The sequence below is a fragment of the Suncus etruscus genome, chromosome 13 (genome assembly GCF_024139225.1).
Source record: "Suncus etruscus isolate mSunEtr1 chromosome 13, mSunEtr1.pri.cur, whole genome shotgun sequence".
Lineage (NCBI taxonomy): Eukaryota > Metazoa > Chordata > Mammalia > Eulipotyphla > Soricidae > Suncus > Suncus etruscus.
Genome location: NC_064860.1, coordinates 20,585,827 through 20,605,762, shown reverse-complemented (window position 1 = coordinate 20,605,762; position 19,936 = coordinate 20,585,827). Strand labels below are relative to the sequence as shown.

At 35.5% G+C, this 19,936-nt stretch overlaps 1 non-coding gene across 1 annotated transcript; it reads right to left on the bottom strand.

Moving 5' to 3' along the window:
• Positions 1 to 19,463: 19,463 nt before the first annotated feature.
• On the bottom strand, positions 19,464 to 19,569 carry LOC126026668 (U6 spliceosomal RNA). Its single transcript, XR_007501891.1, has one exon. It is a non-coding gene; the product is annotated as a U6 spliceosomal RNA (small nuclear RNA).
• Between the last annotated feature and the right edge of the window lie 367 nt (positions 19,570 to 19,936).

The window sequence follows — 19,936 nt, the reverse complement described above, 5'->3', positions numbered from 1 at the left end:
TCTGTTTGCAGTGGGGATTAGAACAAAACAGTATGATCCATACAGATAAAACACAATTTACCAGCAAAACAATGACTAATGCAAATAGAGTCAAGAGAGTTAATCTGAACCAAAGTTAAGATGCTGGAAGTTCTGAAAAACAGCTTCTCCTTTATTTGGTTTCAGCTGTTGTATCCAACGTCTTCTCAGTCTTCACCTTCTGTGATAGGCTGCCAAGGCTGTCTGAGTTGTGGGGAATCCACTCCTTCCCTGCTACCAGTCCTTTTCCAAAGAGATTTTTTTTGGGGTTTTTTTCAGTCAGTGACCTCTATTTGTAGTTTGGAAAGTGGTAGTCCTTGGAAAAGGCACCTTTGGTAGAAGAGAGGTTGGGTGCCTAGGCCTTCTGGAAAAAAAAACTCTGAATTTTCAGCTTTCTCCCTTCATTTTTAGTGCATATTCTGCCTGAAGAAGCCTTCACCATGTTCAAAACAGATGCTACGTGTGTTCTGGGCTCTCCATTCTCAGTCCAGCTTAAGATAGCCATGACAAGCCACCGTAAGGCCAAAGCCCTCACCATAGTGGCAGTCTTCTTCCTGGGACCAGGGTTTAAGGCAGTCCAAGGTTTGGATGCCATTTTTGGTTTTAATTTAAATTAAATTATTGGTGGGGGGGAGAGGCCTTTCTGGGCTAGATCTTGCTTTTGCAGCCCCTACGGCCTGGTAGGTCTGAAGGTTGCAGGGTGAGGGCAGAGAGAGTCACAAAGCAATCAGATGAAGTTCCAGGGGTCAGCCAGCTTTATTTCACAGTTCTAACCTAACATACACATTTCCTCATATGGCTTCTATGCTAAGCCTTTTCCAACCATCTACTTCTCTACTCCTTTGAACCTGTTGGCCTCTGTCTCCTTTTTAGCTGTTTTTTCCAGGTTTTCTTGCTAACTTCCTTTTCTGATGCTACTGCTAATGCTTCTTTGCTGATGCTGAATCTGATGCTGAATCTCTGTTGAATCTCGCTGTTAACTATCTCTTCTGCCACACTTCTTTCTCTAACTCTCCTTAATCCCTCTCTCCCTCTATGCAGACTCCTCTACCTGTCCATACCAGGTGTGGGCATTTCTAGTCATTCAGGTGGGACAAATAAGAAGTTGGGGGAGGGGATACCCACCCTAGCCTGCCAGGTGTAATTCCTAAATGTAGGGTCAGGAGCAATCCTTGAGTGCCAACAGGTGTAGTTCAATAATAAAAAATATATAGTTTGTATTTGGAGACAGTACAGAAAGTAAAATGTTTGCCTTGCATAGTCGAAGGCCATACAGCCCTGAAATGCCCTATCTTGTCTGTTTGCCTTACATGAAATAATCCCCAGTTGAGATCCCCAACACCACATGATATCCAAGAAATACCAGAGCTTTAATGAGCACAGACCTAAGAGTAGCTTCTGTGTAATGCCAGGTGTAGAGAAACTGACCTCAAAATATTTTGAAAAAAACTGGAGAGGCACAGCTATGGGAAAGAAAGGAAAGAGGAAGGGAGGAAGGGGGGAAGGAAGGGAGGAAGGGGGGAAGGAAGGAAGGAAGGAAGGAAGGATGGAAGGAAGGAAGGAAGGTAGGAAGGAGGAAGGAAGGAAGGAAGGAAGGAAAGAAGGAGGGAGGGAGGGAGGGAGGGAGGGAGGGAGGGAAGGAAGGAAGGAGGGAAGGAGGGAGGGAGGGAGGGAGGGAGGGAAGGAGGGAAGGAAGGAAGGAGGGAGGGAGGGAGGGAAGGAAGGAAGGAGGGAGGGAGGGAAGGAGGGAGGGAGGGAGGGAAGGAACAGAGGGAGGGAAGGGGAGGGAGGGAGGGAAAGAAAGAAAGGAAAGAAAGAAAAAGAAAGAGAGAAATGAAAGAAAGAAAGAAGAAAGAAGTAAAGAAGAAAGAAGGAAGGAAGAAGGAAGAAAGAATGAAAGAAATGAAAGAAGAAAGATAACTTTATTCTATATGAAATCAAAATGTATTTTCACACAAAAAAAGAAACTACTAGAAAACCAAAAAGGCATCCTAGGAACATGGTCCCAACTCCATGTTGGGCTCATGAGACAGAGAATGGCATCTCCCACATAAGCAAACATCTTGGATTGGCTTCCATAACTGATGCCACAAGATGGAGAGCAGCACCTGCCAGATTAGCCTTGAGAATAATCCTGCCCCTGCCTTTGTCCTGGATACCTTGAGACAGACAGTGGCATTACCAGATGAGACACCTAGTGTGGCCCTGCCACTGCAATGGGATGCAGTGATATGGAGACCTTCACAACAAGAATAGGGTGGCCTCTCTGAAGCAGTGCATTTATTCTAGTCAATGAACCCTGTACATATAAAAGCAAAACACTGCAAAGGTGGCTGGAGAGACAAAACAGACCCACTATGCTTAAAGAATGAAGATAGTAGCTCTGAAGACCTGGCATATACTGGCCACATTATAGCCTCTCTGATTAAGATTTTACAAAGACATGTGGAGAATGTTCAAGGAATTCAAAGAAAGCATGAACCAAACCAAATGAAACACAATTAAAACTTAAGATATTAAAGTAGAAATGAGAAAATATCAAACTGAAATAACAGAACTGAAAACTTGGTAGACAAAATGAAATACTCAACTATCATTGCCATAGTAGACCCTGTTCTACTCTAACCACACTCACTGCTCATTGTAGTAAGCTTCCTACCAAAGACTGATTCTATCATCTTTATTGTCTTTAGATATTATTACCATACTATCTTATATCCAAAAATGTTTGACATATTTTATGTCTATCCTTCTGACTCTCAGATTAATTTGACTCAGCATAATAATATCCATATATATCCATGTATAAGCAATTTTTATGACTTTATTTTTTCCTAATGGCTATATAGGTTTCTATTGTGTAGATGTGCCAGTTTAAAGAAACTAGCCAATCATTTGTTGCTGGCACCTGAGGTGTTTCCCAATTCTGCCTATTGTCAATAGTGCTATTATCAACAGCACAGAGAGCTTTTTTTTTTAATTGTGCTTTTGTGTTCCTAGGGTTTATCCCTAGAATTGGTAAAGCTGGATCATATGAAATCTTAATTTCTGTTTTTTTGAGGAATATTCATATTGTTTCCAAAAAGGCTGAACTAGTCAACATTCCCACCAGCAATGCACAACAGTCCATTTCTCCCCATATTCCATGCCACCTCTGATAGTTCTTATTTAGTATACCATGTGGTAATATCTATGGTGTGAGAAGATAACTCATTGTTATGATTTGCATCTGACTGATAATGAGTGATGTGGAGCAGTTTTTCATGTGCCATTTGGCCATTTGTATTTCTTCTTTGAAGAAATATCTGTTCACTTTTAATTATTTGGAAACAAAAGTATTATGTTCAACCATGTCAACTATGTGATACATGGATTTTAAATGATTTATATTTAAATACATAAATTAAAAAGTAATAAAAATAAATATTAAATTATTCAAGTAAAAAGTAATAAAAATCTGTTTTAATGACTTGATACAAATTACATATAGCATCATTAATGAAACTTAAAAATATGTGATTTCTAAACACAAATGTGTCATCAAAACAATGGTGGAGATTCTGGGCACTTTGTTAGTGGTGAGGTATAATAACTGTGAACAACAAAGTAATGAAATTAGCACATTGTGGGGCTGGTGAGGTGGTGCTAGAAGTAAGGTGTCTGCCTTGCAAGCGCTAGCCAAGGAAGGACCACAGTTCAATCCCCTGGCGTCCCATATGGTCCCCCCAAGCCAGGGGCAATTTCTGAGCACTTAGCCAAGAGTAACCCCTGAGCATCAAATGGGTGTGGCCCCAAAAACAAAAACAAAAATAAATTAGCACATTGTACCCATAGTGCCTAAAGTATAAAAAAATTATGATAATATGAAATGACAAAATTAGTGAATAGAAAGATAATAAAGTGTTAGCAATGCAGATGAAATACTTAGATGATAAAAACAAAAGGGACTTTGCAATGGTGATTCAAGATCACAGTGTTGGTTGATTACCCTATAATGTGTTAACCCAATTTAAACCCAAGAATGGCAGAGGTCACAGCAATGAGGAGAAGTCATTACTCAAGGAATTCAAGATCTAAAGTTATAAGAAGCTTTAACATCAAGAAATTAATCTTTTGTTTGTTTGTTTTGGATCACCCCTTGCAGCGCTCAGGGGTTACTCCTGGCTCTATACTCAGAAATCACTCCTGGCAGGCTTGGGGGACCATATGGGATCGGGATTTGAACCACCATTTTTTTGCATGCAAAGCAAACACTCTATCTTTATGTTGTCTCTCCGGCCCAAGATAAATCTTGCTTGTATCTTCTGGAGCAGCATTGTCCTGTTCACTTATTTTAGACTTCTGGATTTTAAAACATTTGTTTATTGGAATTGACTTTAAACCAATCATTTGATTTCAACACCAATAGGACCAAACACAAAATCGTCCACATTACATTTACAGAACTATTTTCAAATAATAAGAATGCAACTTTATAGCATTATCACTCATGACATTCTACCTGGGCTCATTAAAAACAAGTTAATTTGCTAACCTAAATCTCTTGCCTTTGCTTCTTTTCTTCCCAATTGACCTTGGACCATGTCTTTCCCTGTGCCCTGGCTTCACTTCTTAATTGGTAAGTCGTGACTCTCTGTGCAGTCACATAATGAATGGGAGGTCAGTTTAAGATAAATTTCTTTATACTTTTTATCAGTAAATGTTCAATCTGTATAACATTTCATATATTGGAGCTGTGTGAAATTTTCAAAGGTCATGAGTGTAAAAATTTATGAAAGCTTGATATTTATAATTTATTGTAGGCTGTTTGAAAAAACAAGTTTTAAATTCATTTTATTTTGACTTCAAATTCTTTCCATTACAGTGGTACCCAAACAATGTTATAACTTTACTAATACAATAAAAATGCCCTATAGTTGTTTTTTTTAATTGAATTAGCCAATCTGCTTGCATTTACCAGATTATAATTTTAAAGAAATAGAGATATGTATTGTTAACTGTTATTTATTTCTGTAGGATCTTCTACCCTAATGTACTCACCTCATAGGAAAAAAAAATTTGATCATACATAAGTAAAATCATGGCAGTGTCAATATTTCTATCATGGTAGGGTCTACTCCAAAAGCTAAGCTAAAATATAGAAGGTTTTACAAAAAATTGGAACTTTGAAAAATTTCTTAAGCAATGTTGATCATTCAGTTCAGGTTCAGTGCCCATTTGTTAACTCTATGGAAATAATAAAAGTTCTAAAATTTTCAAAATCATAATAGAGGTTCTAGGGGGAAAGACCAGAAGTAGTAGAATGACTGTTTACTGTACAGAACCCTGATTCATAGAGTGTTTTTATTGGAGCATCACAAATGTCCTTAAAAATAGAACAAATGTCCTACTCAAACAATTCTATAAAAATTGGTACTAGAAAGTAGGGTTCCAAACTCTACCTCTATTTTTTTGCTTTCCTTATCTAGTTACATATCAAGATAAATATGCTATTACATAAAACCTTATGAAAAATTCAAATGTACTTGGTTTTTAAATATCAAGTATAAACTTAAAATCTCATGCACTAAGGTTTGAACTTTGCTATTTCTAATATGATATTTTCTATTACCAATTATTAAATCTATTTAGTATGATCAGAAAATAAAATCTTATGATTTATCATATTCACTACTCTAGTAGTAGCGGGGCCATGCAGCCAGACTGCGAACCACCTGCACCTGCACCTCTCTCCCACCTCCCCCGGGATGCCTGCAGGTTTGGAATACCCCCGAAGATAATCTAACGTATACCATATAGGTCTAGTCAGTTCAAACCTAACATCCAATTTCCTTGGATAATCCACAGCCCATAAAACAGGATAGTAAAAACACTGAAGCAGCTTGTAATATCCCCTATCATACTTAGACACACCACCTGACTAGGAAGAATAAACTCTAAATTGAATATACCTTCAAGCATCTCTAATACAATCAGAACAGCAGACCACTTTATTAAACAACCTTAAAACTCAACATTATAAATCACCAAAAGCAAAAAAATATGGGTAAACTAAGGAAGACACTAGCAGCTAGGAAAATGGAGAGAAATACTATGGTTTCAAAGTCCACCAAAATGCACAAGCCCAATAGATGGGGACCTAAAAAGAAATAATGAATGTCCTAGCAAGCGAAATCAAGGAATCACTAGCCTGCGAGATTAAGAAATCTAGAGATGAACAATTCAACCAACTCAAAGAGAACTTTTACAGAAGGTGAAAGAATCAATATAATTGTAACAAGGGAAAATAAAAAACATGTTAGCATGCCATTATAGCAGAATTACAGTTAGAAGACCGCATAGAGGAAATTGAAGAAAAACTATAAAACAACAATGACAAGTCACTAGGAAAGCAAGAGACAAAACATTGGAAGAAAAAGTTAGGTACCTAATGAACAAAGATAAATAAATAACTTACAAATTGTAAGAATACCAGAAGGGGAGGATAAAAAGGAAAGGAGAAGAATAAGTAGTGAGGACTTCAAATAAGTGAACTCAGACCTCCAGCTAACACCATGCACCAAGGTCAAATGAAAGTGGATTAAAGACCTTGATATCAGACTTGAAACCATAAGGTATATAGAACAACATGTAGGTAAAACAGTCCAGGACATTAAAACTAAAGCCATCTTCAAGAAAGAAACAACATTTTCCAAATAAGTCGAAGCAGAGACACACAAATTGGACTATATTAAGCTGAGAAACATCTGCACCTCAAAGGAAATGCCTAGAATACAAAAGCCACCCACATAATGCGAGAAACTATTTACCCAATACTCATCAGATAAGGAGCTAATATCTAAGATATACAAGGAACTGACAAAACTTAACAAGAAAAAGAAACATCTAATACCATCAAAAAATGGGGAGAAGAAATGAACAGATACTTTCTCAAAGAAGAAATACAAGTGGCCAAAAGGCACATGAAAAAATGCTCCACATCACTAATCATCAGAAAGATGAAAATCAAAACAACAAGGAGATGTCATTTCACACCACAGAGACTGGAATACATCACAAACAACAAAAATAATCAGTGCTGGCGGGGATGTGGGGAGAAAGAAACTTTCATCCACTGCTGGTGGGAATGCTGTGTAGTCCAGTTTTTATGGAAAACAATATGGAGATTCCTTTAAAAATTGGAAATTGAGCTCCCATTTGACCCAGCTATAACACTCCTAGGGATATACCCTAGGAACACAAAAATACAATATAAAAATCCCTTCCTCAAATCTATATTCATTGCAGCACTATTTACCATAGCAAGACTCTGGAAACAACCAAGATGCCCTTCAACAGATGAATGGCTAAAGAAACTGTGATACATATACACAATGGAGTAATATGCAGCCATCAGGAGAGATGAAGTCATGAAATTTTCCTATACATGGATGTACATGGAATCTACTCTGCTGATTGAAATTAGTCAGAGGGAGAGAGAGACACAGAATAGTCTCACTCATCTATGAGTTCTAAGAAAAATTAAAGATATTGAAATAATTCCCAGAGATGAGGGCCAGAAGGACTGGCTCAAGATATGAAGCTCACCACAAAGTGTGGTAAATGCAGTTAGAGAAATAACTATGCGAGAACTGTCATAACAATGTCAGTGAGTGAGGGATGTAGAAAGCCTCTCTTGAATCCAGATTGGGGGTGGGGAGGGAAGAGATGGGGTCTTTGATGTTGGGAAGGTTGCACAGTGAACGAGGTGTTCTTGTTATGACTGAAACCCAATTACAATAATGTTTGTAATCATAGTGTTTAAATAAAGAAATAAAAAATAATACAATCATGGATTTTGCAATAACATGGATAGATCTAGAAAATATTATGTTAAACAAAGAAGGATAAATACAGAATGATAGTACTTCTTTGATGTATATAGAATAGATACCACATTTACTCATAGTACTCTATGAACAAATACAAGGGTCAAAAGCGTAGAAACTCCAAACACTCTAGGTACCAGCATATAAAGAGGAGAAGTGTTCAAATGAAGTGGAAGGGGAGCAACACGAAACTGCGACTATCCATTATAACTTTAAGAAACCAGCAACAATGGAAACAGCGGTTTAGAGTGAACAGGTATGCAATCAACCTCTAACTACAAATGCCTATAACAAGGTTCTAATTGATTTATCCACAAAACCAGGTACAGAATATAATTGGGAGCATGGGACTCCTGCTGTTGTGATTACTAACAATATGTTTTAGTGAAAGAATTTTACCAGGTATAAAATAACCCTTCAGCTTTTTTTTTTTGGTCCACAGTGGTCCTTGGAAACATAGGGTGGACACCCTAATTTTAAACCTCGGTGTTCAATCATATTGGATACCATATACAATGCTCAGTATGACAATGTCTCAATAAAATACTCTAATTTGCCCATTTCTTTTATTTATGTCTTCTATTACGACCCAAAGCTTATAAATATTCAGACCACTGGAGCAGTCAATGGTGCACCACGACTTATGGTACAGGTCCAATTCATCAAACACTTTTCTGCAAACTACTACTTCCTTTTTTCTTTTTCTCTCTTTCTCTTTTTACCCCTATTTCTTCTTTTCCTTTCTCCTTGATTCTTCTTTATCAATTCACTCTTTTTAACTTATTTTTATCTTAATTACTTATTCTTCTTTTTTCTCCCCTCTTAATTTTTGTTTTTCCCCTCTTTCCTAATCTGTAACTTACCCTAATTATTTATCTTTTCATAACTCAATTATCTCTTAAGAACTCAGACCCAGCCTCTGAGGGTCAGAACTTTAACAACAACCTAAGTATAGATCACTAACATTTGTCTTTATGTGGGCATGAGTTTGTAGACAGTAGATTTCCCTCTGATTGCCAAACTAAAATGTAAACTATTCATGCCTAAAGCCCCTCTTATATTTTATCCCTCTCTCCCTTTCAGAAATCCTAATATCTTTTTATCCCCCAACCCTGAACCAATATATCTCTTTATTTAGCCCTCTTTTCCTGCAGTTCTTAATTTATTATGCATCTATACAGACCTCCTGACTCAGTAAGCCACCACCCAACTCCCAAAGTGAAAGGACACCCTCTCAGTTCCGCATCTCATGTACCAGCAAGAAACTACAACCAACACTCCTGATGACTCATGCTTTGTGGCCCTCCGTATCACCCTCCTAAATGTGGACTATTACATGCTACCAATTCAGCCCCACAAGGACACCCAGCCCAAGGACACTACCTGATCTCTTACTGCTGCAAATCATTTCTCAAACTCAACAATACCACAATGCATGATGAAAATGTGTCCTGGATTTCACCTCCCACAAGAACATCTCAAAAGATTTAATGGAAAGGTCTATATGTCCTTTATATGTTTAATACCTCTACAATAATACCCCCGAGTCTGCTTATTCCCAAATATAAGTGCCTTTTAAATAACTGATTTTCTTTAATTCCTTTCTTAAATTTACTTTTAGTTACTTCTACTATATATTTTTTGTTTATTTGTTTTTTTTTTCTCCTCTTAAACTTTACCTGTCTTGGTTCTGCTTGGCATAAAAATCTATAAGAAAAAGTTCTGCCTGAGATAAAAGCTCAGGTCAAAACCAGGATGCAGAGATTTTGTAGCCTAACATTCTCATCCCCAAATGTACCAGCAATATAATTTGGCATCATTTTTGTAAAGGCATGCTAAAAAAGGGGGGAGGGAATTGTATGTATAGAAACAAGCTCTTATCTACTAGGGGGTAAGAACCCATACTTTTTTTTTTTTGGCTTTTGGGTCATACTTGGCAGCACTCAGGGCTAACTCCTGGCTCTACACTCAGAAATCACTCCTGGAAAGCTCAGGGGACCATATGGGATGACAGGATTCAAACCACTGGCCTTCTGCATCTAAGGCAAATGCCCTACTGCTGTGCTATCTCTCCTACCCCAAGAACCCATAATTTTTATAATACAGGGACAACTTCAACCCTGAGCATGTGTCATGTGGATCCAAATTAGACTCCATGTGATTGGACAGTTACCGTCCAACCCAGAAGCCCAGATCCCAGATGTGGAACCAACACAGGTCCCAACAATAGCACCAGAAACCAAATTCCTCCTGGAGGAATTCTTAATACCACTCTGGCACCAACTTGCACCAGTCTTAATATGACACCCTGACATGAGGAAACAGCCACAACTTGATCTAAGAGTGGGATGCCCTATCTCATCACCTAATAGTATGATGAAATCAGAAGACATGTTATCCATTTCTCTATGCATAAACCAAAATCAATAACTACAGAAGACTGACTTTGACAAACAGAAACTATCGTGAGAGCAATGAGAAATATCTTAGCTTAGGCCTTGGTCTAGGATTCATACAAAAAGATCTCTAGGGGCCGGGCGGTGGCGCTAGAGGTAAGGTGCCTGCCTTGCCTGCGCTAGCCTAGGACGGACCTCGGTTCGATCCCCCGGTGTCCCATATGGTCCCCCAAGCCAGGAGCGACTTCTGAGCGCATAGCCAGGAGTAACTCCTGAGCGTCAAATGGGTGTGGCCCAAAAACCAAAAAAAAAAAAAAAAAAAAAAAAAAAAAGATCTCTAATCCCAGAGGTATGACTTTGACAACTGCAACTGAGCAGAACTTCTGGAACCATGCTGAAAGACTATAGCCTAAGCTCTGTCCTAGGATCTGAGCAAAATCCAGTCCACTAATTACAGAAGACTGATTACAACAACAGTGATGGAACAGAAGTCCTAGAACTGTAAAGAAAAACTTTCTTCTAGCCTTCTTCCTATGACCTACGCAAATAACAAAATCTCTAGCTACAGAGGTGAAATGTCATCACCTACATCTGAGAAGAAAGTTTTATGGCACCATAAAAAGACCTTGGGGTGTGAAAATGAGTGTGTCTGAAGCCTGTAGTTGTTCCCATGGCAGTATGGTTCAAGGGCAGAGAGACCCTTTATCTCTTAAGCCAAGTAAATTCCCTTTCTAAAATTCCCAATACTTAGTGTGCCTTTGCAAAAGAAGAAGGAGGAGGAGGAGGAGGAAGAAGAAGAAGAAGAAGAAGAAGAAGAAGAAGAAGAAGAAGAAGAAGAAGAAGAAGAAGAAGAAGAAGAAGAAGAAGAAGAAGAAGAAGAAGAAGAAGAAGAAGAAGAAGAAGAAGAAGTTGTTGGTTTGGTTTAGTTTTTATGTTGTTGTTGTTGTTTTGGGTCATATTTTTAGTTTGTTTTGTTTTATTTTTTTGTTTTTTTGGGCCACACCCGTTTGATGCTCAGTGGTTACTCCTTTTTCATTTTTATTGTGGTCAAGGTAAATTACAAATCTTTCACAGTAAAATTTAAGGCACATGGTGATAATGAATGGGAAACATTCCCACCACCAGTGTTGTCCTCCCTCCACCACTGTTCCCAGCATGCAACTCACATTTCCCTTCTTTACACCCTGTAATGCTAGTGCAACTGTTCCCCCCTTAAATAGCTTGTTGTAGATTAGGTATCGATTCTGTTGTCACTGACTTTGGATTTGGTATTCAAATCTGATCATTTTTTATTTCCACCAAATGAATATACAACTGTCTGGTCTTGGTACCATCCATTTTTCCCCTCCAATTTTGAGGCTGATCAAGGTGATTCCAGTAACATGGCTCTATTGGAGATATTAGAAAAGATATAGGAGGAGTTCGTCTAAGTGTAGTCAATATCCATTTGGAAGAAGAAAAGGAAAAAAAGAAGAAAAAGGTAACAAAACAAGGCAAGAAAAAAAATACTAAAACTAAAAACAATAAGGGAGTAACAACAAAAGTAAAAAAAATAAATAAAAAGAATAAATCAAATAAAAGAGAATAAACCAAAAACCAAAACCATCATCTACAAAGAAACAAACAAATAAAAAGAAAAAAACAGACCAGCAACTTCTTAAAAAAGAGTTGTGTTTCTTTCTTCTTTCTTTTTCTTTTTGTCTTTTTTTTTTTTTTTTTTTTGCATAGGCACAGTAAATATTGGGGAAATTAGAATGGGAATTTCCTTGACTTAAGAGATACAGGGTTTCCCCACCCTTGAAGCATACTGCCATGGGAACAACTACAGACTCCATACTCACTTATGTACAACACCCCCAGGTCATTTTTTTTTAACAAAGTTCCTTTGCAATCAGTGGGCTCATATTGATTCTGGGCATCAAAAACAAAAGTACTTTTCAGCAATAGATCTGAAGCTGAGCAACTGTTAACTGGATATTTAAGGTAATATAATTGAGCTGTGAGGGAAAGTATAAGGAAGAGAATGGAAGAAAAAGATGAGGAGCAAAAAAGAGAACTGCACTAAAACATATCTACATATAATGAAGAGCTGAAGCCAATTAAGATGAGCACAATTTTGCTAAATGGTGTGTTTTCTTTCCTAGTGGTTTTAATCTTGAATGTAAACCATCTGGAAGTATCCAGGAATCTTATGTCTCAGGCCAAATTTCTAAATAGACAAAAATAAAATAGTCAATGTGTTGGTATATTCAAACCACAGTTTCACACATATGATAATAGTATGAATAAAATGCTATTAATCCTCCAAAGAAACAAGTTTGTTTCCTATTCCTCATTTTTATTTAAAATTAATAATAAATGCTCACTCAGTTTTTAAAACTGCAAATATACCTCTATGTATTTTAGCAAATAAAATTTTTGAAAAAAGACTTATCACTCCAACAGAATCATTTAATTTTTTCTTAAATAAGTAGAAGCAGAGCTTCTAAAATCATTGTCCAAATTCTTAAGATTCTATATATAAATGCCTCCTTATATATTTAGCAAGTAATTTTAAAAATATTTAATTACCCAAAACAGAAATCAATTTAAATTTTTCTTTTAAATAAGTAGAAGTAGTTTCTAAAAATCATTTTTAAAATTCCAGAAAGCTATTCAAAGCCAAACAGAATACTTTAAATCTTTAATTAATATTCTTTATTTTCCACAACAGTTTTTTTAACCTGGCATGTGAGTTACTTGCTTTGAATCATTGGGAACTGCTTGTTTTTTCATACGTCAATTTTTTGAAATTGTGATCACTATGAGTTCCCTCAGACTGCCAATAGAGGGCATAAAAGAATAATGGAGGAGACTAAAATCATACAGGCCCTGAAATAAAAATTGAGTTATTTAATTTGGGATTTCAAAGGAAATATTTGTTTTAAATTAATAGTACAAATTTTATAATTCATATACATATTAGAAAAATTGCTGAAAGTAGTCATTCATAAAATGAAAAAAATATATTTTATTTAGAGAAAAAAAATTAAGTCACTAAAGAATTTTAAAATCTTAGCTGAGTTTCTCAAAATGAATCCCTATGTTGTAGCAAACATGAGGATACGACCTGAAAAAAGGGAAAAAGAAAAAGTAAGAGGAGAGAGTTTAGGAAGAATAAAAGAAATACTCTGAAGAAGGGAAAAATTTTATTTGAAATTTTTATTTCTAACTTAAAAAAGTATAAAAAAAATAAGTATATATGGCACTAATCAGCCTCATAAACATACAGATCCGTTCATATCTTTAAAGTCCAGCCCCATCTAAATCAGTCTTTCTATACATTTTCCTCTTACCTAAGGGCAAAAACAACTACAATTCAGTTGTTTTTTAAATGGATCTCAACCACACCAAGAAGACCTTCAATTTTTCTGTTCTTAGCATTTGATGTTTTAAAGATGATATTTTATTAACAAATGCCATGCTCAAAACTTGCAGAATAAGTGGATCTAAATTAAATTAGAAACATAGATATTTCTCTACACTTTTAAGTTGAGGAAAAACGTTTACAGCTTATATTTCACACTAATATAAAATCCTCTTGTGAAGCAGACTTGTTTGCAACAGTCACTCTTACCTTTACTGAATCCAGGATACATTTAGGATATTAATCCTTTTCTTTCATTTACAAAACAGTAAAATCCCAAGATTGCATTCAAACAGAAAGAACACAGCCTCAATATGTTTCTATCACACTACGAAGACTGTTAAGACTCCCTATAGAGCTCTTTGTCGTAAATCCTATAAATTTCCTGCTTAAATTTTCAAACAGAAGAAACCAGGGATACATATGTAAATATAAACCCACCTTTGGGTGATGGTTCTGAACTAGTCTGTACTTTTGAAAGGTATGTGAGGGATCATAAAAGAATTGAAATAATACTAAATAGAAACTCATGTTTCATGTTCTATTTGTGAACACAGATTTCTGGAAAGTGCATAGAGACAGATAGAGAATGCATTTTCAACTCTGGAAGATGGATATTCAGCGAAGTTTCTATCCCTTATCACCTATTCTGATGAATCAATAAAATTCCACAGGTAAACATGAAATGGGGAAAAAACCTAGTGTAAATACACAGGAAGATCACTTGTTTTTTTTTTTGTTGTTGTTATTTTTGTTGTTTTTTATTTTGTGCTACCTTTGGCAGAGGGAAATGGTAATTAAGGAATCTAAACAATTTATTTTATAATTTTGGCTTCATTTTAACCCTTCATCTCAAAAGGATTCTCTTTCTTGGAAAAAAGAAAGATAAGTATAACTTTGGAAAAAGTTCCTTGAAAAAAAAAAAAGAAAGTCAGATGCAGTTATATGTAGCCATGAAGTTGGGATTTTCTTTAGCAGGATGGAGAAATGAATGTTACTTCCTCTCTGATCACTCATACACAACCTCACCTACAATAACTAAATTGCCTGCATGCTTCTTCAGCACATATTACCATGGTGTTTTGCATTAATTTGTTATGCTCAAGACTCTAAGTCATTTAATAATAAAACCATATTCAAAACCCAAACTAATACAGAAAATTCCAAACATTCTTGATGTATATATTATAGTGACCTTAAAAATAAAATAAAAATACTTTCTATATATTTTATGACTGTAATTCTAGTTGACAAAATTTATTAAACATTTTTATGTGCCTGATAGTATCATAAGCACTGGGAATACAAACTATAATTTAAAAAAAAACTATCCTACTTTAGAAAGCTATAATTTTTTGACAGTAAACCATAATAAAAATGTATATGAAACTAAAGAGAAAATAAGATACATTTTTAATTATCATGATAAGTCAGAAGCATCAGGAAGCTAATACCATAATCATGAATGAAATCAAGAAAATTTCTTTATTTTGAACTACATGATATGTTAGCTAAATCTAGGTTATAGAAAATGTCCTAAAATTAACATTATAGGTTGCCTTAACACCTGAATCTAGAGAATTTCCTGAGCTAATGTCAAGCTCTCTCCCTGGACTATGCTCCAGTGAATAATGTCGCCAGAACCAACAATCCTGTATCAAATGGACCAAATGCAATTCCATGTTATCCCAGAATAGTAGGTTTCACTTCCCTGCCAGCCCTCAGAATTATTCAGAACAGCCATTCACATCTTCCCACAGTAAGTGGAAGACCCCTGCCTGACCCAACACATACACCTTTCAGACTGCAAAGCCTGTCTCCCACCGTCCTGCTCACTCACAGGCCTTGCGGACTCCCCAACAATGCAGGATAGTGTGACGTCTTCTCGGCAGGCTGTGAGTGTTTTACCAGTGTCATGTGTCCAAAGTTGAATGTAGTGGATTCTGCAGTTTGCAGTCCTAGGCAAGGAGTTGCTCTATCCTTCAAGAGGGGGCTATGACTGTCAAAACAGTGTTCTACATCTCCAGCTCAAAGGCATTCAAAGGACAGAGGCATTTCTCAGCAGTGGAAATTTGTTTTGGACTTAGAAGTACCAGGACAGAATTGTTACCTCCTTCAAGACTTCCTCCATTCCCAGACTCAAGAAAACAAAAACAGTCACTCACTTGGAGGATTATTTCAAATCAAGTCACATTTGGAAAGTTCGAGATCCCTCCACCTATAATCCCTGACAACCCAAATGACTTCCCATGGCTATGCCTATATAAGTACTTTCTTCCACCAACCCAACACAATGCGAATTTCTTCCTCCTGTTCAAAGTGTTTTACTTGACTTTTTTTTTTTTACAGGCTGAAGGTTTTTTTTTTTTTAATTATATCAATATCCATTGAACATTTCTGACACCACTAATTCACTAGAGCCTTTGGGGGTTTTATTTTCTGGAAGTTTCTATCATATCCTCATAAAAGAGTAGATACCTTAATTTCTTTAACATGTTTCTAGAGTCATTGACATTTTATACATTAGCAAACAATAAATGTTGATTAAAAAATCACCATGCTTCTCCTGCCTCCCTCTGTCGTATAGCTTATTCTGATAGTAAAGCCTTTTGAAAAACTCAATGTAGCAAAGCTCAAAGCATGCTAATTATTATACATATTATTATATATGATTGTCATAATGTAAATATATTTAAATGGTAAGATTTTATTGATTAATATAGTGAAAGTTGGTCATTTTATTTTTCTCTGTACTTTTGAATAGAAAATTCAACTTAACAGAATTTTCTTTTTCTAAAAGGCATAATTATATTTATCTGGGCCATTTCTCTACCATAAAAGTCTTTTTTATTTTCATTTCCAGCATCAAAAATATGATGCTGGGCCAGAAAGATAACTCAAAAAAATGAGAACATGCTTTGCATGTAGGAAACCCAGGTTCGTTTATTCACACTGCATGGTGGAAGCAAACACCAAGCATAAAGATGGTTTAAGCATTACCAGTTTTGGCAAAAAAAATAATAAATGAAGCTTTATGACTTTATGGATTGGTCAGGTGCAACATGACCTTGCAGCAAAGTGATAAACTGCTGATTGAGTTACTGGGTTAAACACTTTACAAAATGTCTTTAATGTTATATTTTATATAGCAATAATAATAATAAATTATATCAAAGATGAATAGTCACTGTAAAACACTCTGTTCTGTAAAAACAAAATAACCTTTACAATTTATCCATAGGCAATAAATGACTGTTTTATAAAATAATATTTCTATTAATTATCTATATGCATGAATTTTATATTCTAAATATAACTAAGCAGCTAAACATACAACTTTATAGTATCAGGAAAACAATCATTAGCTAGTCCATAGGAATATTTTAGTTGGATGCTAGAATGCTTTAATTGTTTGAATCTTTGAATGTCTTTTGAGCTCCTTTAGCTTCATTTCTATCTGGATGGACTTTGTCTGCCTCCTCCATAGGCTGTCCCCATTTATTTCTAGAGAAATAACTATAAAATTAATGTGGGTGCTGGAAAATAGTACTAATATAAAGAGATATATTCTGGTAGCTGAGCATGCTTTTATATACCTGAGTGACTTAAGATGTACCCTTCTCTTTTTTGACTTCAATTTTCTCAACTGAAAAATGAAAAGTTCTATTCACTAAGTGCTGAGATCTCATCCAGTGTCAACCCCCAATTCATCTCATATATATATATATATATATATATATATATATATATATATATATATATATCCATATACACATATATATGGAGTATAGATAAAGATTTTTCACAAAACCTAAAAATTATAAAAGAAATGTCTTTTCAGATTTCTACTAATTAGCCATCATGTACATTGCATTTTTATGCATCTGTGACAATTTTTTACTCACTACAAAGCAGTTCTTGGCATATATTTCAATTTCAGGGTATTTTTTATTTTATTTTAACTATCTAAAAATCCTTCACCAAATTCTGAAGTGATGTTTAAAAATTCCTTTTATAATTCATCCATTTATTATTTACTAGTAATTCCTTTTAAAATAAAACTACTGGGATTTTCTTTAGAAAAGAGATACTGTGTCATTTTAATATTCTGGGAGAATTTCATAGTAAAATCATGATACTATAACAGTATTAACTCCTTAATTGAAGTATGTTGAAATGCAAATGTTGAAAAAAATGCCTTTTTTCAAAGGAAAAATATTCTAGTAGTGTTCAACCTCAAAGTTCATTTTGGAATTTATCAATTCATAATTATTTTTCCTGAATTCAATAAAAGCATTAACTACACAATAATATCTTAATTATCATCTTATTCTTTTAATTTTTTGATAACTGTTTATCTCAAGTGATCCGTTCTAATGAAATACTCACTAACGCATGTTACTGGTGCCATTTTGGTATTTATTTGAGAACATATTAACTTGAAAATCATTAACTAAAAAGACTTGCTCTATTTTCTTGACTTTTCTGGCATGACTTTCTTTTATGTCCAGTTATACTAGGTGAACATGTAAGAAATAAACATTTGATATTTGAAAAAGAAATGATAAAATAGGAATATCACCTTTATACTAAAGTCATAATCTCACCCATACCAAAGTAATCTCACAACATGTAGGCATTTGCTTTGCCCAGGGGCAGCCTGGGTTCAATCCCCAGTATCCCATATGGTCGCCTGAATCTGTCAGGAATAATTTCTATTTTTAATTAATATCTTTATTTAAGCACCTTGATTAAAAATATAATTGTAGTTGGGTTTCAGTCATGTAAAAAACACCCCCCTTCACCGGTACAACATTCCCACCACTAATGTCCCAAATCTTCCTCCCCTCCACGCCACTCCCACCTGTACTCGAGACAGGCTTTTTCACTTCTGTAATTCATTCGCATTATATGATAGTTCTCAGTGTAGTTATTTCTCTAACGACACTCACCACTCTTTGTGGTGAGCTTCATGTCATGAGCTGGACCTTCCAGCCCTCCTCTCTTTGACTCAGAGTATTATTGCAAAAATGTCTTTTATTTTTCTTAAAATCCATAGATGAGGGAGACTATTCTGCATCTATATCTCTCCCTCTGACTTATTTCACTCAGCATAATAGATTCCATGTACATCCATGTATAGGAAAATTTCATAACTTCATCTCTCCTGACGGGTGCATAATATTCCATTGTGTATATGTACCACAGTTTCTTTAGCCATTCATCATTTACCCATTCATTGAAGGGCATCTTGGTTGTTTCCAGAGTCTGGCTATTGTAAATAGCACGGCAATAAATATAGGTTTGAGAATTTTTGGGATTTTTGTATTGTATTTTTGTGTTCCTAGGGTATATCCCCTGGAGTGATATAGCTGGATCGTATGGGAGCTCGATTTCCAGGTTTTGAAGGAATCTCCATATCGCTTGCCATAAAGACAGCATTCCCATCAGCAGTGAATTAGAGTTCCTTTCTCTCTACATCCCCACCAGCAGCTTGTTCTCATTCTTTGTGATGTGTGCAATCTCTGTGGCTTGAGGTGGTACCTCATAGTTGTTTTGATTTGCATCTCCCTAATGATTAGTGATGGGGAGCATTTTTCAAAAGTGCCTTTTGGCCATTTGTATTTCTTCTTTGTCAAATTGTCCATTTCTTCTCCCCATTTTTTGATTGGAATTAGATTGGGTTTTTTTTGTAAAGTTCTGTCAGTGTCTTGTATATTAGCCCCTTATCTGATGGGTATTGAGTGAATAGATTCTCCCATTCAGTGCATGACTAAAAATATGGAACATTTCACGAATTTGCATGTCATCCTTATGCAGGGTCCATGCTAATATTCTCTGTATCATTCCAATTTTAGTATATGTGCTGCTGAAGGAGCACAGGAATAATTTCTAAGCATAATCTTGAGCAACCCATGAGCACCACTACACCACCTGTGGCTTAAAAATCTAAATTTAAAAAAAAAAAAAGAATATCACTGTCTGAAACTTCCAATGAATTCTTTGTTCTAAAATCTAAACACTAACATCTACTAAAGAGAAAAAGATAAAAAAAAAAAAAAAAAAAAAAAAAAAAAAACCTAGGATGAGAGCTTCCAGAAGGACTCTGCCCATTTTTGGAATATTTGATTTTTTTCCCCAGTTTATTACTTTTCTCTTCTTCAAACAAAACCACATAACTTGAACTATCTAGTCCCGCCTCCCAACTAGAGCGGGAAATAAGGGAGGTACCAAGACCAAACAGGTGT